We start from the raw sequence: 21,961 nt of genomic DNA on the forward strand, positions 1-21,961 counted from the left end.
GGAGGCTGTGAGCGGTGCCCCGCCTCAGACCTGCGTTCTGATGGGATCCTTGGGTGATTGGTATGCTCATTAAATTTCGAGAGGCCCTGCTCTAACTGATGATCAATAATCATTTGTAGAAAGAAGGAATAAATGAATGTATACATGAATAAATAATTGAATAAGTGGAGCCATTAGGAACTAGCTAATGGTATGTTTTTCTTTACTCTTGTTTAGCTTGCTTAAATACAGAGGCTGAGTTGCTGGCTTTTACCTCAGGCTTCTCTTAAGAAAGAGCTTTCCCTTCCCCACTCATCTTCTTTCCAGACTGGACCAGTTGGGTTGTGGTAATGGAGCTGGGTTCTTTCTCTGAGCCTTGCTGGCTGACGCACAGGTGAAAGCTTAGTCACCCTGTGAGTTTTAAACTGGTTCTTACAGAATCTAGACCTCAGAATCTGAGCATTGATGCCTGTGTGACATCCTTTATATTCCCTCTTCATATCTCCCTAGACTTAGAATGCCTTGGACTCCTGGCCATAATATTCCACGTGTTGGATTTTATTTGGTGGTTTCATAATAAGATGGCCTATATACCCCTCTTGTCTGCCGACAATTAGCAGGGTGCTTGCTCAGGGCTGCATATTATTTTGATTTACATATAGTTTCTGAGTGTCCACTGGCTTTGTCCTTATCAGCTTCCCATAATCATTATTCTCGAACTATTACCGTGATGCCTTGAGCAAAAGCTGCTGAGATGTCCTGAGTTTACCTTCGGACTCCAATGCTTACTAGCTGGGTGGTCCCATGGAATTACCCTCCTTATGGGGTTGTAGGGCTTAGAACAGTGACTAGTATACAGTAAACTCAATGTAAGTGTGCATTCCTGCTCTCACTCATTCATTCGTGGATTTTATAAGCATTTGTTGAGCAACTAATGTGCTGGGTATGAAGGATGTTCAAATGAGTAAGGTTCTGCTGCTGTCTTTGAGGTTCTTACATTTGTATGGGATAGATGGTCTTATAGATGACTGCTAGTGAGCTGTTCTAACTGAGGGCTGTGTGGAGTGCCTTGGGAGTACAACAGAGGAGGCTATGAACTCAACCTGAGACATGACAGGGGGCATCACTGAAGAAAAGGGGCCATTTACGATGGACCCAAAACCATCAGCCTGATTCTCCTTAATCTTCTCCCTCGATTGAGCCTGCACAGGAAATCCTACATCAGATTTCTGTCAGCCCGACAGCTCAAGTGGCTTACACAGTCCATGGAGCTATTCAAAGTGGGATTCACTTTTAGGACATTTCACTGTCCCTGTCGCCCAGGGAAGAGAGGCTGATAAAACAAAACAAAACAAAAAAAACAGAAAAAGACAAAGACTTCTTGCGTCCCAGTGTGCATCGTGTTAGAAAAACATCTTCTTGCCTTCCCTTATCAGCTAACGCATTCCGCGCCATTCACACATATAAACGCCTTGCCCAAAGAGACCTCTCCTCCTGCCGTACATTGTTTATATCACTTGCAATGCTTTTTCTCAGATCTTCACAAACAGGGGAAATGGTGCCGTAAAGAAGAAAGGGGGCCTCCTTTGGCCAACACTTCTGAAAATCCTCCATGCTTACTTTTCTGTCAGGCTGATCAATGATTCCATACTTTTTTATTTTTTATAATGGAAAATAAACTTCAAACAGAACAAGACATAACATGGCACAACAAGAAAAACTGCCACCCAACTCTACGGCAGGGAACGCAAATGCCTTCAGATTGACGTCAAGAGTGTGTTTTTTAAGTGAAGAAGAAAAGCCAGCACGTAGCCAACAGCGGAGTCTGGGTGCAGCGGTCGGGCAGGTGTTCCCACTGGGCTTAAGGTCTGTGTCTGTCAAAGCCACCTAAAGGGCACTGCCTCCAGTGAAATCTCGCTCTTTTATCCCTTCTCCAACATCTCCTTCTTTGTAAATGTTTGTTTTTCCCGCTGAGGAAAGAAATTCGGTAGTGAAATGAATAGGCTAAATAGAGCCGTCTTCTTGGGGACAGAGGTGGGGAGACCATTCAAGACACCTGGAAGGGAGCAGAGTCCTGCCAAGGGTGAGATGGGAACAGGCGAGATAAATGTCTGCGTCTGCGGGTCTGTACCTCCATCATTTTGAAGTCTTAAAGGAAGAGGCTCTTGAACTTTATAAGTAAAGCCAACTAATCAATCAACCAAACAAACAAATATACCAACTCTGAACTGACACCATCCTGTCTTTTGCGGGGAGGAAACCATTAAGAATCTGTTTGCATTCATCCCCTGAAGATCTTCTCTTTCGTTTCCTCAAGAGCTGTGTAAGCTAACATTCCTAGATATTAATTATAGGATATTCACACTGGAAGGCAGTTTAGAAATCATTTTACTCAAGCCTCTCAGTTCACAGAAAGTTACATGTAATTAAAATAAATGTTAACGTGAATGTAATTCATAGAGGTAAATTGACTGTGTGAGAAGATGTGACTACTTCTTAAGGCTTGTGGTAGGGAGGGCCATTTTACCCTCCCCGGAGATTATACCTGTATTTCCATCAGCCGTCATAGAATGTTGCCATCTGACATTTCTATATGGGATTTGTCAGCATATCAAGCTTTTTTTGGATCACAGTGTCAGGGCCAGTATTTTAGCAATGAGGTATTAAAGTAATTGGCATAGGAAATAACAGAATGGATCTCATTCCACTGTTGGATATCTGATAAGTGCTAGTAAAGTGGATAACTGAGGTTCCAGGGATACAGTGATAGCTTTCTTAAGCACCACTGTCCTGCGACTTCTGCCATGTTAGTATGGGTGAGTTTTCAATATATAGGTTTAGGGCAGGGTTTCTCATCCTGGGCACTGTTGACATCTGGGGCTGGATTTTTATGTGTGTATGGGGACAGTTCTGTACACTGTAGGATGTTTCGCAACATCCCTGGCCTCTAACAATTAGATGCCCATAGTGTCGCCCCCCCGCCCCGTCAAGTTGTGACTATCAAATATGTCTCTAGCTATTGCCACATGTCCTGGGAAAGGGGGTGCCTCATCATCCCCAGTTGAGAACCACTGGTTTAGAGTCATGTGACCAGCCTTCATTTGCCTTATGGGAAAACTGACATATTTAAACAAACAGCAACAACAAAAACTTCTGTTCTAAAGTTTGGAGATATTTTTCCTAACCTAACTTGTGCATAAATGGTTGTCCTACAGAATGGAGACTCTGCAGATACAGTGTGAGTGTGTGTGTGTGTGTGTGTGTGTGTGTGCAAGGATGGATGGGAATAATCTCTTCCTATAGACAACACATTGCATAAATGGTGCTATAATTATTATTACATTATTTCAGGAATTCAAATCCAAAAGGGGCACTTTACAGGAGGAGTTGGCTGAAACTGGACATACGTGACCAGTGTACCCCCAAGATGTTGCTTACTAGGTCATGACTAGGGTGTGGGTCATTCTTCTGTCAAGCAAAGCCAGAAGCATCAAACCAGCTGACTTGAGAGGGAACAGAAGTCAATATTCCTGCCCCCATCCTCATATCCCAGAACAACCAATTCTACCACCAGGAAAAATGGTAGTAGGTGCTTGTGTGTTTGCTGTGAGCGCTGTCTTTTCTTTCTGCATTCAGCTTTCTTTCAAGTATCGCCTTGCCCCTCCTCCTTCCTTCTCTCTCTGTTTCTCTATGCCTCTGTCTAACACACACATACACACTCACCAAGCTACCCAGGGATATTCAGTTTTGTTTTGTTTTTCTTTCAAGGAAAGAAAAATAATTGGATAATCTCATCAGTAGTGAGATCTTAGTGATAAAGCAGTGCTTCTTCCAAGGTCGTGTTTGAAAAAAGCACTTCAAGGAAATTCTTACCAAAAGTTAGGTGAGCTTGAGGAAATATGTATTGAGCACTGTCCTAGGCACCTAAAAAGCAAGGATCAGGAAAGCATGGAATTTCGTGATGCTGCAATTGCAATGGTGTGGGGTGGGGTGGGGTTGTTTTGGAGCAAGAGGGTTGTCCTGAAGTAAATTAGGTAAGTACTTGGTCTCCTCAGCCTAAGGATGAATCTAAATGAGAAAAGAGGAGGGGGAGGATTTGAACCAATTATTTGGTCACAATGAAGAGCTGGTATTTTAAACTCTAAACAATGCTTCTCTAAAGTTGCCGGCTAAGACCTGCTGCTGGTAACTTGCTAATGTTTCTATTTGGATTGTTCTCTAAACAACTGTTGTACATCTTGTATCAATTACTTGTACATTGTCTCCCTTCTGTTTCAGTATAACAATATTTATTTGTTTTCCATTTGGAAGGAGCTGGATCTATTTTAGGTTTGTATTTCCACTCCCTAATTGTGTAATGCGTACATATGTGCCTGTTGTTTTCAGAAATGGAAGCAGACAGGGTTTCTACATTCAAAGTAAAGAGCAGTAACCATGATTACTCAGGAATAATGCATTTCTGTACGGAAGCAGTCTCGCTGATGAGTCTTATATAATTGAATACTGCCTAAGTCTATTCTCTTTGTGTAAGAACAAATTTTATTCTTGGTCATGTTAGTGATGGATTTTGTCTAGTAGTCTTTCTCCTACTGAGGAGATGTGAAAGAATGTGGGCACTACACAGTTAATGCAAACGTGATGGCTCAGCCAGCTCGACCAAAATAGGCCCAGGGAGCAGGTGGTTCCTTCCCAATGAAGACATTTGTCATCACAGACAGGATCTAACCACAGAAAAGGAGCATCTGAGTAATGCGAAGAGTTTGGGGATGGCGTTGAAGTGCATGCACACACATTCGTGCACACACACATGCGTACATGCACACAAACATGCACAAACTTGCACGTGCACACAGGCTCACAAATGTGCACACGTACACATACACACACACTCCTTTTCTCTCCTCTCTTTTTAAACCATCCTTTTGAACGTGTAGGGAAGGAAAAATCTTTTTCCTTCTACCCTACTAAGTTCAACGGCTGGGACTGTGAATCAAACTGATAGAAGACAGATTAACAAGACAAAAAAACAGTTCATTGAAGGTCACAAAGAAAAATGTGGCTTAAGGAAGCAGCCAGATGATTGAGGCTTATGTACCATCTTAGGCTAAGCAAGGCAAAAGGGGTTTTGGGCTTTTGGTGGGGGAGGCAAGTTTGGGACCTTGAGGGGAGGAAATGTCTGGTAAATAAGGGTTGTCTTGTTATGCAGGTCAGAGTCTCTCAGGTGATAACAAATGTTTCCAGGAGTAGCTCTCTTCCTGGTATGGAGACATCTTTACAAACGGAAATTTCCTTTATAAATGTAAATTTCCTATACAAAAGGGGAAATTTATATACTCTATTTTGAGGCAGTTAGAGGGAGGCAAAGAGCTTTTCTTGTGTCTGCTGGTTCTTAATTGCCTTTGGCTCACAATAGTCCATACACCAAAGAGACATATTTTGAGATGACATCATCTGGTACTCTTCAAACAGCATAAGGAAAAAGACATTTTCAGGCACATCAGGACCTCCACAGGATAACACACTCCTGAACCCAAACTCTAACAATTTCTAATTTTACTAATTCAGGGGGTATCAGAATGAGACAGAAACAGCTAGAACACAGACAATAGAAATGTATGTCGTGAAGCTTGGTTGGGAAGAAAGGCTGTTTGTCATGCTGAACTTTGAGCAAACACAGGCAGAGGGATTGAGTTGGTTCTGTAATTACTGTCAGAGCTGTTTGGCACTTTCGAGGTGCTTGTGTGGTTGAGTGTAGCACAAATAAACAGGAGAATAACAGCTAGTCAGAGTAGCAGCCTGGAGTCCTGCAGTAATGCCTTTGATTTTACAAGTACTTTGTGTTTTTCTACAGCTTTTGATCTCTTTTGGTTTACATTTTCAAATTTACATTTGGTTACCATGTGCAACCCTGTCCACTACTGGTTTTACCAACACTCTGAACTTTCCCATTGGCTTCGCTCTGCCAAGCTTTGAAGCAAAGAATTCAAGCAAGTAGGACATTTAGACAGGTGGCCATTGGACTTTGGAAATTCTAAAACAAAGTAACAGATGGAGGCCACGGCATATGGGTAGGACAAGGTTTCAAAGAAGCCTCTCAGCCCCAAGATATGTAGGTCCATGTATGTTGGTATAAAGACTTCTAGAACTTTTGGGGACATGATCAAAGGGGATTATGCACATGACACCAGGGCTTGGAAACTCATCTCACTAGAGTTTCAGTTTTTGGAATGAATAGAGTAAGGAATTCAGAGACAGATAGTCAGAGTTCATAATTTAGCTCTGTCTCATATTAACTGGATATAAAAATACCTACACCATGTCATTATTAGAGGAATTAATTATCTTACATTCTAATTCCCATCACATTGTAAATGCTGAATAAATTCCATGTTTTGTTGTTGTTGTTATAGTTACCAGTATGGTTACTAATTTCTCTTTTTGTTGGTATTGGGAATGGTAGTGGTAGTGGTACTAAGAGTAGTGGTGGAGATGTCAGAAGATAAACCCTAGAACATAGTAGGCAGGGAGCTCTGCGTACACCAGGCCTGAGGGAACAGAACCAAGAGTGGAGTATTGGAATTAGAGTCAAGTTTCTAGTTGGCAGCCATGCTGATTTCTCACATTAGCTGTTAATATACTGGTCCAAGTCTTTTAAAGTTGCATCAAGGTGTACACACACCTAACCCACGTTTTTGAGGTCCCTTTGCTTAGAAGCAGCAGACTTGATTTGCTAGTGAGGATTCGGTTAGGGAAGGCAAAGCACCATGAACCATGTGGAATTAGGAATTTTTTTTTTCAAGTATGATGGGGCATAGAATTTCCAATGGATAGAGTAATTGGATCCAGTTGTATGGTGTAGGTGGGCCTAGAAGGATGGATTACAACATTACTGTCTCAAACATATTAGTGTAGAATAATGCTAATCATGGGTTGGAAATTCCATCTTCCCTTATGGTCAAAGGAATATTCTCAGATTAGAGGAAATGTGTTTTAAAATAGTGCCTTAATACTGATACATTTGAAAGTGCGTTTATTCTTTTGTTATTGGAAAGCAGTAGAGAGGAGAGAGGAAAGTGATGTTTTACTATTTTTAACTCATGGTTCAGGACTAAATAGAAAGAAAATGACTAAAACTGACTGCAAGTAATAGCAATAAAAGAGAAATTACAAGTGGTATTTAAGAGAAAATTGATGAAAACTTACAGGAATAAGGGATTTTAATTAGACCTTACATAACTGTGAGAGGTGCTAGAATGCTAAAAATCAATAAGGGGGCAGTTGGGGAAATCAGAGGAAAGTCACTAGCCAGGGAGCACAAACAGCAGCTGGTAAGATGTGTATGCAAGGCTGTTACCCGTGTATCCGGTAGGGAGACTGAACTCAGCAGGGAAGATAGGTGAGAAGAAAGATGGACCTAAAACAGGAAAGCAAGGACAACTAAGACCCTCCTGGATAAGCTGGAGCCCATGGGGACCAGTTGGTACCTTCCAGGACAAAATGGAACCCATATCTCTCCAACACCACGTCTAAACCGGACAATGCAGTGATCTTTGCCTGGAGCTGTATGTGCACCTGGCCCAGGGCCTGGAGACACTAGAGGAGGTGTTCTGGGAGGATCTGAGGAGTTGTGGTCCAAGCTGCCACCCTACACCAACAAGAGGATCAAGGATATCAGTGAAAACTTGAATGAGTGTGTCCGCTCTTGGCCTCATACCAACCTTCTGTAATGGCTGCTGCTTCCTCATTCCTTCCCAGACTCACAGAACTTTCTGTGTGTCCAACCTTAACCCAGAGTCATACACGGAAACACATTCTGGAGAGCAGAGAACCAGCTAAGCTACGTTAAGACAATACAAAACTACCACACACTGAAACAGATGACAGTTAAATGGTCCCATTTCCACAAACCAGAAGACAAACGCAGCATGACACTGAAGTTCATCCACTGAGCAAAGGAGCCTAATCCATGGGGATAATCACACATCCTGCTCTAGCCTCTGCTGCATACCTGGGATCGGATCTGCACCCCAGGTGAAAGGGTCAACATTTTCTTTCCACCAAGGAGTCTTTGGACCAGAGGAGATGCTTTCTCTAATTGGCACAAAGTCACTGCATAGGCTAGGGGTGAACTCAGGTACATGAGAGGACAGCCAGTTTTCCATCAAATTGTAAATTCCCAAAAGTATGTAGAAGTGGTCTTCTCCATAAAAATTTCCCCGGGTCATTTTCTTACTTGTAGCTCATATTCTGCACCATACAAAGTCTTGTTGTGGCTTCTTTTGGACTCTAAAGAGCTCCATGGGAAATGTCTTAGATGGACTGACTGGTAAGTTCTTTCTCTCCTGAAGTCCTTGGTAGTGTTGGGGAAGAGGGAGAATCCTCCTCCGCCCTTTCCCTTAAGGTTCTTATGGCTGGCCAAATAATTAAGAGATGGGTTAGCAGGAGAAAATAATACCAAATTTAATAACATGTGTACGTGGGATAAACCAGGGAAACAGTTTCTCGACAAATGGCGAAGGTTTTCACCTTAAATAGCGTATTCAGGTAGACAAAGGAGGATGTTGGGGGAGGTAGTGGTTTGGGATTTCAGAGGGGAAGAACACAATTCACATGGAGAGGGAAATGTAAATGTTTGTCGGATAATTCTTTACTGTGCCACCTATAGAGAATGTGGCTGGAAAGACAGAAATCACAGTAATCAAGAGTATGTAGATTTAAGTCCTCTCCTTCTGTACTGATAAGAGTTTCTACAGATAAGGCCATCCCACCCTCTTCCCAGTAAACAGAGGGAGATACATTTACAAATGTAAATGTTTGGTAAGCAGAACTTTGATATGAATGGGCTTAGCAAGGACCCTGCCAGTCTGTCCATACCCAGAGTTAAATTCCTTTAGGCTGTTAGTGGGAGAGGTCAAATGTCCTTCAGAGAAAATAATCAAGGTAAAGAGACATATTTCAGGGTGGCCAATTTTTGGTCTCCCACAGTAGCTTCCAAGTACCAACTCATTCATTTGGTCAAAACATTTCTTTCTCTGAGACCATATCACTTGGAGGAGAAAACCTCAACAATTCATCCAAGATGTTTTGATTTGGTTGATCTTAGGTTTTAAGTTTTATCTGAACAATATTTAAGGGGGCTCAGAAGTTCCATTGTTTGTTTCATTTCCTAGATCATGTCTCTGTAGAGTCATTCTCACCCTGACCCTGATCAGTGATAATAGTGAGACATTGAAAATGAAACCCACTGAGTAATCACTCCGGGGAAGATCTGTCATCTACCATCTTCTGTCTTAGGAAGACACTTCACAAATGAAAAGAAGGCTTCCCTTGTAGGTAGCCTTCCAGGTGGACCTCTTTGTAACAAAGCAGTCCTTCCTTAAATAGGGGATTTGGTGCCACCGTCCACTCTGCTGACTGAAACCAAGAAAGAGTATATCACCTAAGCACTTGCACGTTGTCACCTCTTGTTCTCAGCGACGTGTAGGAGACTGATTATCGGCACACCATGCAGTGTTCGTGTGAAGTCACGGACTTTTCCAGGGCTCTATGTGTTCCTATTCCAAGTCTCGTCACACGCTGGGGGGTGGCCACTCTCCATTCAAGGGAGATTTTTTAATTCTTTTTGTGGCACGAGGTATAAGGAGTCTTGATGAAGTGCAATTATGCTTTTGAGTGAGCATGCTGTGATTATTAGCATGGTTCTCTTGATGACCAAGCTCTAGACAAGCATTTAAAAATACAGAAAAAAAAAAAAAGGCCAAGTAGGGTATTACTGATTCACACTTCTATTAGAGTCTTTACATACACACGGATTTTTTTTTTTTTTCTGGGAAAGATCTTTTACTAGCAAAGCATGACTCTCTAGATTATGCTGTTCTGTTGCTACAGCGATACAGATATTGTAACAGAAAGTGAAATAAAACATATACAAATGGTTTATCACTCTACTTATTCTCTTTTTTGAAGTATTAATTATTATAAAATTGACTACTGTAAAATTACCACATTCACATTCATATTACTTTAATATTATTTCTGACTTGATAAATATTTTAAATAGACAGTTTTAAGAGAAACGTTCTTAATGTTTTGAAGAAATGTCCATCCAGAAGGTGTTGGAGAGATTTTGCTCCACATGTTTTAATCTAAAGACTTTGGATTCAGCTACTTAAGATCACTCCATACTTGGTATTAGATTCACTGGAAGCTGAAGGAACAGAATTATCTTCTTGCCTCTGTATTCTGACATATGTTTGTTAAATGTCTAAAGATAATGAAAAAGTACTTTGGGTAAGAAACAGCATTCCTTTTTTTTCCTCTCTCATGAGGAGAAAAAAAAAAAATCCAGATGGTACTTATTTAACATTCTCAAATATATGGCACCACATATTTTGTCTAGTAAAAAGAAAAAAAAAGATTATTAGGATACGGTTTGTGAGTTCTTGACAAACAACCTGATATAGCACATACTTTGCCAGGTCTGTCAAAGTGAAATACTTTTGGAAATAGAACTAGCTGTATTTTATGTGTGCTTAGTTTAAAAATGGAGTGAGTTTCCTTGAAAAATGATTTCCAAGTTTGGAAGTCTTGCATGAATGCACTCCATTCTAACTCAAAGGGGGGTGATTGATGGGCAAAAGATGGGGCATTCATGTGGCCATCCTTGTCTTGTGCATGTGACTCAGTAGGCTCCATAGAGACATCTTTTTCTCAATGTTAGTGCCATTTTTAAGATTACTTTTTTTTTTTTTTTTTTTGGTGAGGGAGATCAGCCCTGAGCTAACATCCATGCTAATCCTCCTCTTTTTGCTGAGGAAGACGGGCTCTGAGCTAACATCCATTGCCAATCCTCCTCCTTTATTTTTCTTCTTCCCCAAAGCCCCCCAGTAGATAGTTGCATGTCATAGTTGCACATCCTTCTAGTTGCTGTATGTGGGACGTGGCCTCAGCATGGCAGGAGAAGAGGTGTGTAGGTGTGCACCCGGGATCCGAACCCTGGGCCGCCAGTAGCGGAGCGTGCGCACTTAATCGCTAAGCCACCTGGCTGGCCCTAAGATTACTTTTTCCAGAATTGTTTTTCTTCTTAATTCCCTTTTCCTCTATAGAGTTGTCTTAAGAAACCATTATTCCCCTTTATTTTTTTGCAATTATAAGATTCCTCACATTAAAAATTAAATTTTCATTTTTTTCTTCATTTTGATCAATTTGTTAAGATATTACAAAGATTAAGAGCGTAAACTATGGAGTCAGACTTCCCGGTTACTAATGTTAGTTCTGCACTTACTAATGTATGATCTTAGAAAGTGACATAACTTCCAGGTTATTTAGGAGCTTTTTGCTGTAAAATGGGGATAATACCAGATAATACTTTATGGCTGTAGTGAGAATTTCAGGATTACATATGCAGTGCATCAAACATCACTTGGGGTGTAGTAAGCACTACAGAAGTGTATTCTTATCATATAATGCACCTTTCTGACATTTGCCTTGCAAACATAGGAAATCTTGAAAAAATTTCTCTCCCCGACCCTTCTGAGTCCAACTAGATTCCATACTTGAGCATGTCCTCCAAGAGCCCTGTTTTAGCAAAAATCCTGTTGATTTGGTTTAGCCAGAATCCCCCACCCTCGATATCTGATAGCCCTCCTCATCCCCCACCAGTCCCCAGGTGCTATTTGATTACCCTGGCCTGCCTGTTGGGTTAGTTTAGCAAACAATTACCCTACCCTCTCAGTCATTTTCCATCCATCTTTGTCCCCGACCCCTGCCACCCCCACACACTCTGCTCCTTGGCTTTTCTTGTTGTATTTGGAGAGGAGCCCAGTCTCTCTCCCCTACTCCAAAAGCCCTTTGCAGTAGTCCCTATACCTACCCCAACAGTCCTGAATAAAGTCTACGTTTCCATTTCATCAAATGTCATGAATAATTTTTTTTCTTTAACAATCTCCCTCTTAATCCCTCTTCCTTCCATTTTCTTAACCTGTCATAACTTTGGAATGGAACTACCACATGGTCCAACAACCCCACTTCTGGGTATAAATCCAAAGGAAATGAAAGCATTACCTCAAAGAGATAGCTGCACCCTCCGTGTTCACTGCAGCATTATTCACAATAGCCAAAGTATGAGAACAGCCTAAGTGTCTGTCAACAGATGCACGGATCAAGAATAGGTGGTCTATATACACAATGGAATATTATTCAGCCTTAAAAGCGAAGGAAATCCTGCCATTTACAACAACATGGATGAACTCTGAGGGCATTATTCTAAGTGAAATAAGCCAGACAAAGAAAGATAGATATTACATGGTATCACTTATATGTGGAATCTAGGAAAAAAAAGTTAAACTCGTAGAAACACAGGGTAGGATGGCAGTTGGCAGGGGCTCAGTGGGGGGAAACAGGGAGAGGTAGGTAAAAGGGTACAAACTTACAGTTATGAGACGTATAAGGCCTGAGGACCTAATGTATCACATGGTGACTATAGTTGATAACACTGTATTGGATAATTAAAGTTTGCTAACAGAGTAGAACTTAAATGTTCTCACCAAAAAAAAGGTAAATATGTTTGGTGATGGATGTGGGGGAATCCTTTCACAATGTATCCATGTACCAGATCATCACCTTGTACACTTTAAATATCCTGCAATTTTATTTGTTAATTATACCTCAGTGAGGCTGAAAAAATAAAATAAATACATTTGGGACAGTGTTGACTGGATCTACTGCTTGAACATTTGATTCGCCTTTATTCCTCACTATAAACAGTGATTTTTTTTGAGTCAACAGAGAGGAGTGACTTAAATTCAGCATTGATTTTCAACTTTAAAAAGAAAGCAAAATTACAGCTTTACTTGAGGGAAAATCAAAGATAAACACAAGCACATCACTTCCATAAGACACGTTCTCTGTTTACCAACGCGTTTATTTCAAAAGCACAGAGCGTCCCTTTGAGCGCTGGGTGTGAGGAGTCCTTTTATTAAATTTATTTACTTATCTGTTTCCTTGAGGGCAGCATAGAGTATTATTCATTTTTGTATACCCAGTCTCCAGCACTTGATAGACAATAAATGATTCTGTTTTAACTCAACATGTTTTAAGAGCTGTTCTCATGAGCATCTTCTGGTTTAAGTGCATGTTAGGAGTTGAACCTCTTCTGACTGGGTTGGGAGTTCCTTGAAATCAAGTATTGAGTACTGACACACAGGAGGGACTCAGTTCATTTTATTCAAATAATAAGCGGCTGATTGGAAAGGAACAAGATCAGAGGCAGGGAGAAGAGCTGGAAATTAGCAGAGTCATCCAGGAGAGAAAGATGGGGGTCTGATCCAGGGCAGAGGTCTGATCCAAGGTGGTGGCAATGCACGTGGAGAGGAGGGACAGCTTCAAAGGCTAATCAGAAGAGTAGAATCAATCCCGGCTGTTCATTTATCAAGTTGTGGGCTTTGGAGAGGAGGAAGAGAGGGGTCAGTGATGAAGTTCATGTTTCTCCCCATTCGGGGTGAAATTGTGATGCTTTCTATCAAGCTAGAGGACCCAGCAGGGGAGTGAAGTTTAGGGCGCACGTGATAGGTATTAATGAGATGTCCAAAGAGAACTTCATAGATGAGTCTCAAGTACAGGGGCAGTGTCTGGAGAAATTGGCGATTCATTAACTGACAGCTTGAAGAGACTGGTGACCATAAGGGTGAGACAGAAAGAGGGTCAGAACAGAATGCCTCAGAACTGCATCATTTCGGAGGATCTGGAGAGCTTGATGGACGGGGGTGTATGGAAGAGAGGTCCATGAGAGACTAAAATGGAGACATCTAGGGGAAAGGAGAACATGAGGAGGGCTGCACAAACGAGCAGAGAAAGAAAACCCCAGCAGTGTCATGTGCAGCAATTGCATCAAATACACCGAGGACCAAAATATGTCTTTTTTTTTTTCATTTATTTTATTATGGTATAATTTGCATACAATAAAATTAACACTTTTAGGTGTTCAGTTTTGTGAAACTGACAAATATATACAGTTGTGCAACACTGCTCAATCAAGATATGGAAAAATTCCATTACAATTCCACCTCCCCCACCCCCCCTCGCAAATAACCCCTTTAAGCATCCCCAACCCAGCCCCTGGTCACCCTCGATCTGTTCACTGTCCGTATAGCTTTGCCTCTTTGCAAGAATGTCACATAAATGGAATTATACAGTATGCAATTATTCTGTGAATTGGGCTTGCGTCACTCAGCATCATGCACTGAGATTGGTCCCCGCTGTTGCGTATATCAGTATTCATTCCTCTTGGTTGCTGAGTGGTATGAATGCACCATAGTCTGTGTATCCGTCCCCCCGTTAAGGGGTATGTGGACTGTGTCCAAGTTTTTGTTTGTTAAATTAAGTTATGAAAATGTTGTGGGTAACCAATGTAAAAGCTGTTTTAGTGCAGTGGATGTGAAGAAAGCCAGACTGAAGATGGACAAGGAGTGCATGGGGATTTGTGAGGAGGAGATGGTAATTATAGATTCACATTCATGAAATTTGGCCTTGAAGTGAAGGAGAGCAAGAGATCTGAAGTTTCAGTGAGAAAGAGGTTCAAGTGAAGATTTTGTTATTTTCATCGTAGGAAGATAAGAGGTATTTGAGCATGTGGATACTCTGAGGGCAAATACAGGGTTTTGTTTTGGTTTGGGGGTTTTTTTGCTATTATGCAATATATACATGCCTGAAAAATAAATCTAGTAATCAGCAAAATCGTTGTCTAAAAATAGCAAGGCTCATGGGAAAATATGTCGGGAGCATTTTTCTCAAAACCTTTTGAACTTTGTAACCTGAGTAATAAAAATAAATACAATTATATCAAAACCACTAGCAAATGAAAAAGACATTTAAAGTGCTAATTTTAAAAGGCTGCCAGGATGAGTGTAGAATATTACCTTGAAATAAATAATGATAGCTTGATGGGAGGGGGTGTACAGAAGGTTTTGGAAGACAGTGGCAAAAATGCACAAAAGTCAGGGAGAACCAGATGATAAGCACATCCAAGATGGAGAGAATGGGTGCCCCCATGGGCCAGAAAGAGAATATGAGGTGAATGGAAATTGTGTACAGTTATCTTTTCTCTCGTATCGTTGACGCTTTCAGTTGTGTTAGTGTACAGTCATATGCCACACCATGATGTTTCAGTTAACCACAGACTGCATATACGACAGTGGTCCCATAAGATTAGCACCTTATAGTCTAGGTGTGTGGTAGGCTGTACTATCTAGGTTTGTGCAGGTACACTCTATGATATTCACACAGTGACGAAATTACCTAATGACGCATTTCTCAGAACTTATCCCTGTCATTAAGCAACACATGACTGTATCTTTGTATTCCATTGCTATGACTTGGTGGTATGAAACATTAATCTCTAGAGTAAAATTTATCTGAACCAACGCAACATTCACATTCTACTGACACCATTCCTCCAATGATCAATGCCATTTGCGCTAATTCATGACACGGACTAGGTGTGTATCAGTAGCAAGAATGATGTTAAACGTACAGGAAAGAAAAGTTTGGTGGAATGAGGTCCCAAATAATTTAGGATCAGATAGAGTCCATAACAGTAGTTGTGATGAATCCCTTAACCCTGAAGTGTTATTAGGAGGCATCTGGGTCAACTCCCCCATTTTACAAGTGGACCATATCAATAACTTCTAGATTGTCAACTTTAGCTACCATGGTTAATTGGCACCATTTCAATTGTTGAAATTGTTATCTATGGGTTTTCTAAATTTTCAGTATATAGCTCATAAAAGCCATGGATGCTGGGGCACACAGGAGATACATGTCAGATAAATCATACCATAATGAATATAAAAGCTATCAGCAGATGATTTCATTATGATCCTTCTACATGAAACTTTCTATTTGTTCTATTGTTTGTCACATATCTTATTCAAGAATGAACTTATATTATCGTCTGCAGCTTGTCTGACAGAACCAGACAGACTTGTTCAAAGAACAGCACACCAGTCTCAAAATGGTGGCCCCATATTGCAATGGCCTCAGAACGAGAGGGATCATGACCAGGATGAGGTTCATTATAGTTGAAGTGGTATAAGATCAGTTTCAGTCTGTGCCCCAATGATTTCCCTGTTAAGGCTTCAGGGGTAAATCTGGGATACTCTTTCGTAATTATCTGTTCACACATTGACATCCCCAATTAAACATGAACTTGAAGAGAGGAGGATTGTATTCCATTCACATTTGAATTCAAGCTCTAGTCCCCGGTCTGGCAGCTAGAAGGTGGTGCAATTAGTGCTTATTAGATCAATGTATGAGAAGGGAAAGAGTGATGGAGTTATTTTCCAATTGGTGTTAATTCATTTAAAAGTGACTACACTTGTTCTATCTTTTACCAGACCTGCAGCACTATTGATAAGCAGGAAGGTGAAATACTGGATCCCGAGGCCAATCAAAGTAGACTTAAGCTAACTGCTTGGCACACGGGTTCACATCAAGAGGTGGAATGATGCAGCCTGTGCGAGAAACAGCCTCGGGTTCCAATTCTGACTCTATCAGTTTCTAGGTACAGGAGTTTGAGTAAGTTTCCTTGTCTCCTGCTCCTCAGAGTGTGGTGCCATGGACCAACAGCATCATCACCTGGGAGCTTGTTAGAAAGGCAGACTCTCAGGCTCCACCCCAGACCTGCTGAACTAAAATCTGAATTTTAACTAGATCCCCAGATGATGTGTGTGCACATTAAATTTTGAGAAACACTGGCCTAGACTCTCTGAATTTTAGTTTCCTCAGTTGTAAAAAAGTGAAAAATGACCCACTTGTAGAAATATGAGGGCTATAAAAATGCATGTAAAATTCTTAGCACGTAGTAGCAGTGCCAAAATGAGAGCTATTAATAACAAGAATAGCAATAAAATGCAGCAGTAAGTGCATTAGATGTTGGAGATGAACAGAACCGTAGGGAAGAACAACTTCTCTCTCCCATTCTTTCTCTGTCTCTCTGCAAAGCTATAGCAATAGAGTTTCTAGATTTGTGTTTAACTTCAATTATGGCAGTGGTTGTCAACTGAGGGCACTTCACCCAGGGGACAACTGGCAATGTCTGGAGACATTTTTGGTTGCCATCACTGGGTGGCAAGGATGTGACCATATCTAGTGGGTAGAGGCCGGGGATGCTGCTCAACATCCTACAATGCACAGGACTTTTCCGTACAACAAAGAATGATCCAGCCCCAAACATTAATAGTGCCAAGGCTGAAAAATACTGAATTATAGTAATCTAGAAATATCTATTTGTAGAAAGGACACATTGGTAAGTGAAGGTCTTCCAATAAGGACATAAATGAATAATATTTCTAGATATACCCAGAACATCTACTATGAGTAGGATCATACACATTACTTGGGGGAAGGAATTGGGGGATGAATCAGAAATTTTCTCAAAGAATTCTTTCTCCCTCTCTAAGCACATGCTTTTCTGTTAGTTATCTCAACAAGAAAGTTAAATTGGTAGAGTTCTTGTTGGCTAGGAGGTTATAATAAAAGCTGGGCATTAAATATGAAGGCATTTTATGATGCAAATGAATATACTATGATGTAACGTCCAAGAGATTGTAAATCAAACACTAAACACAAATTTCAAACAAGGACTTATCACCTCTAGGCACAGAATGCTGTTAATGATGTCAATGCTCAACTGCATCTTTTATGTGGTGGGAAAATATCAACTGCAGAGTTATTTCATTTACAACAAATGGTCACATTAGTTCTCTGTAATAAAGCACACTCTGGGTCATAAAAACACATCAAAAAAGAAAAATTTGCCTTAATTTATTACCTCAATTTTGTGCCCAAATATCCTTAGCTATTCCTCTTTTCATTAATTTTATGACTTTTATGGTTTATTTATAAGCAGAATGCTGTCCTCAAATGGATGAACCTGTTTACTAGTAAATCAGTAAACTGTAAACATTGCTATAAAATAAAGAATGTTGTTGTGATAAATCAAAAATGAAGAATACTAGGTATTCTAAGAGAGCATTTTTGGTGGTTCCATCCGCTAACTCAATTCCTGCACTCATGAATCAGTGATGTTTGCCGGTTTATGAGCCTTGCAAAGCACAAGTATTCCCCTTTTCCTGCTCAGCACATCTCTGTAGTCATAAATATGTAATTGATTTTGTCCTATTATATTCTTCCTATATTACCTTTTGCAATAATCACATATAAATCCATAGGCTTGTGGTTTCCTTTATTATAAATTTTTCATTAAAGTCCTCATTCTTCTTTTCTTAGTTGTAGGCATAAGCAAAAATAATCAGAACAGTCAAACTTAGATAATTCTTGTTTTTTGTATTCACATTCCTTTGTTATATTTATTATCAATAATTATTTCTTTCATCCTATAAATGTACTTAGCATCTGAAAATACATCATTTTTCCTTCCACAGGTGACTCTCTAGGAAATTCCCAATACAGAGCAACAATTCTGCTTTAAAGTGCCATGTGAAAAGCGGGTACCACCATAATAAGAGAATCTTCCTTACAAAGGTGAGAAAGGGCCTTGGAGAAAGAATTGGCAGAGTTTTTGTGCAGAGAAAAGCAGAGTTTCTACCATGTAGTACACACAACACATGGATTAAAAAAGCAAAATGAAATGAAATATACATTAAAATTAAGGTCAAGAGGAATTGCAAAATTTTAGGCAAGAACCCATAATGTTTTGAAAATGCTCAAGACATTTCTAAGCACATAGTCTCCCTGCCTTAATAGCTTAATAATCATCAAAATAGTGTATGCATTTATTTATCAGACTCTCTTTCTCTGTCTTCATGACGATCTCTAATGACCTATTCAGAAAATGTTTTCCTCTCGTTGACTCTGAGCTTATCTGATTCAGATGTTGAACTACCCAATGAGGGAATGCCTCCTCCACTGGACACACTGTTAGTAGCAGGATTGTGAAGCCAAACCTTGCGTTTGCCTATTGGGGGCTTTCCAGGTCCCTGCTTTAGGTTCTTGGGATGTTGTCAGGGGTCACTGACTTGGACCCTCAAGTCAGTTTTCCAATCAAGGAAAACGTGATTCTCCTCCAAGGGGACAGGGGTGAGCCCAGATGGGCCCCTGGGGCTGCCCCCTTTTCACACCACATATGATGGTCAGGGCGAATGAAGACAACCTAGCCCTACCTGGGCAACACTTTCAGGGTTGAGATTGCTAGACTCATTCCACCAAGTAAAGAGCCCTCGTGAACAGAAGTGCTGCCTACAGTGAAGAGGGACTTGAGTGGGTAGTGAAGGATGCAGGTGAAAAATACCGTATGGTACCTGTAGGCTCCGCCCATATTTCCTGTCTTGCTCTGTCTTATATGGTTACGTTTTTTAATTAAAAGCCTTATTTCCTTGTCTTTCCCCCTAAACTGGTAGGGTGTGTTGGCTGTGGTGATGAAACTTATCACTTACTCCCTAGGTTGTTGACTATCAACATGGGATCCAGGTAAAGCCAGAGAGGAAAGGGACATCCCCAAGATATCCAGGACTCACCGCCAGGTGACGGGGCTGTAGGCTGTCTCCTTTGAGGGAGGAGTTTATGCAAATTTTTATTGTAAGTGCAATTGCTGCAACACGTTAGGTGGAGGATAATTTTGCAAATGTATATATAAAGACAAGGGTGTTTCTGCATAGTAGAGAGGCGAGGAATTTTACGGGAGTTTTTGTTTTGATCCCATATCATCCATTCAGCCATCCTATTCTCAACAATGGCATCCCGACTTCTTTTGCATGGAGGGGTTAAGGCAATCTCTTTAACTTTCATGGCATCACAGAGCGGTGAGCATGTAACCTAATTAGGGCAATTGGATTCTCTCTTCAAGGACTTTGAATACGAAACAGAGCAGAAGAAGATCTACAGTGGATTCATCCCAAGAGCTGGACCCAAATGAAGCAGTCAACCAATCCCTGCTGCCTGCATCCTGCAGATGCCTTTGTCCTTGCCAGGTGCTGGCCTGAATTCTCTCTGAGGTTCTAGTTAGCTCAATGCTTAAATTCTTTTCATTTTTTTTCCCCTTAAGTTAGCTAGCATTGGTTTCTATCACTGGGACTAATCAATAAATCCAAATTGACAGTCCTCATAACTAATTTCAACATATCATAGTTAGTTAGGTGAATATGAATTTCTTCAAATCAATTTTCAATCTGGTTGAAAAGACTGGACTATCCATTTTTCTGTTGTATTGTTTTCATCATTGAGGAGGCCCAATGCAGAATATTATTATTATTATAAAACTTGTATTTATTGTAGAAATTGTGTTAATCACTGTAAAGCTTTCAAATAAAAACCAGAACACTTTTATTAATATAGATTCTTCCATCAAATGACTCAAAACAGCAGAAGCCATGACGATTTCTTTAACACTGGAGGATTGCATTTCATATGGGGCAATGGCTGCAGGTATGGACACCATTTAGTATTCTCATCTCCAGTCACCCCTAGTAGAATGGGCTAGGGCTGGGCATTAAGTCAGATGCAGAATAACGGGCATTCTAGTAACACAAGGACAGGAAAGATTAAGGGCAAACTCATTGTGACATGTTGTAAATGAGGCCATGGTGATCTAGACCAAAACTGATAGGGCCATCACCACTGGCTGAAATGGAATCAGAAAACTCCCATGTGGGTATATATCACCACAATGTCAAGAATTAAGACAAGATACAGGTGATTGATTAAGTTTGTAAATAGCCCATGACAACTGATTTCTATGCAAACCAATTTAATGACTGCTCAGTAAATGGAGTTGATTGATAAGTCTGACTGTTTTGTCTTAAGAGATTTTACCAGATCTCATTATCTTTTACAAACTTTTTTCCTCCCAAATATATTGAAGCCTAGGCCTTTTGGAGTTGCTCACCTAATTCAGAATTGGAGCAACAGAAAGCATACACATCGGTGAGAAATGAGCCTAGTAAATGGTAATTCTTTGAGTTCATCCCTTAGAACTTGGTCTAAATACCAGCATTCTTTTGAGAATGAGTTAACAATTGCACCAGAAAAGCTCCAATCCTCATCTTGTCAGCTCTTCCTCTATGATAAATGACCAGAAGAAATTCCTAAGAACTGCTCTCATGAACGTACGATACTTGTCTCTAAGAAATCATTGTCCAGGGGCCAGCCCGGTGCCACAGCAGTTGAGTTCACGCATTCTGCTTTGGCAGCCTGGGGTTCACAGGTTCCGATTCTGGATGAGGACTTACTCACCGCTCATCAAGCCCATGCCGAAGTGGCATCCCATATAGAAGAACTAGAAGGACCTACAACTGGGATATACAACTATGTCCTGGGGTTTTGGGGAGAAAAAAGAAAAAGAGGAAGATTGGCAACAGATGTTAGCTCAAGGCCAATTTTCCTCGGGAAAAAAAAATGACTATAAAATAAAAAAGAAACCATTGTCCAATGATAATGGAATAAACAGCTGAAAATGTCAAAGTGAGAAGCATGATAGAATGCTTATTCTGATAACGGGATACTGACTAATTGGTCATAATGAGACGTGGCCCACAGAAGTGCTCTGACTTTTCATTCTGGCATACAACCTTAGAATACAATTCCCCTGTTATCGTCAGTCTTCTGTTGCACAGATGAAGTTGTTTATATGGCTCACTTGGTTAATTATTCACATCTCTGCCACGAGGAACAGTTTAGGTCTATCATCAAAAAAACCCAAAAACTACTGTGATCAAGCAAGTGTCCACTTTAGAAAGGTAATTTAGGCTGATATTTGTTATCTCTTTCTGTTTTGTAGTTGTTTAGGGTTAAATCTAAAGTTTCCTCAGATTTTTGCCCCATGAAAACTAATGTCTCATCATTTAGTATTGATTGTTAACTAAAATACCCCTGACTCATATGAGTTATGAATCTATTTGTTTCCATTTCCTCAAATGGGCATACCTTTCTTGATTAATGTATAGGGTATCCATCTTCTTTAGAATAGGAC

The 21,961-nt window shown here is 40.5% G+C and overlaps 1 long non-coding RNA gene across 4 annotated transcripts in view; it reads left to right on the forward strand.

Moving 5' to 3' along the window:
* Window positions 1-21,961, forward strand: part of LOC131400705 (uncharacterized) — a 169,071-nt gene that overhangs the window by 138,149 nt on the left and 8,961 nt on the right. For 2 of the 4 annotated variants that reach the window (XR_009217414.1, XR_009217413.1), the window contains 4 exons: window positions 18,420-18,519; window positions 19,438-19,517; window positions 19,841-19,964; window positions 20,329-21,082. This is a non-coding gene — a long non-coding RNA (uncharacterized LOC131400705). Of the gene's footprint in view, window positions 1-18,419; window positions 18,520-19,437; window positions 19,518-19,840; window positions 19,965-20,328; window positions 21,083-21,961 lie in introns of those variants that run through there. The other 2 variants (XR_009217416.1, XR_009217415.1) reach the window with 2 other exon arrangements.

Source organism: Diceros bicornis, chromosome X (genome assembly GCF_020826845.1).
Source record: "Diceros bicornis minor isolate mBicDic1 chromosome X, mDicBic1.mat.cur, whole genome shotgun sequence".
NCBI classification, from domain to species: Eukaryota; Metazoa; Chordata; class Mammalia; order Perissodactyla; family Rhinocerotidae; genus Diceros; species Diceros bicornis.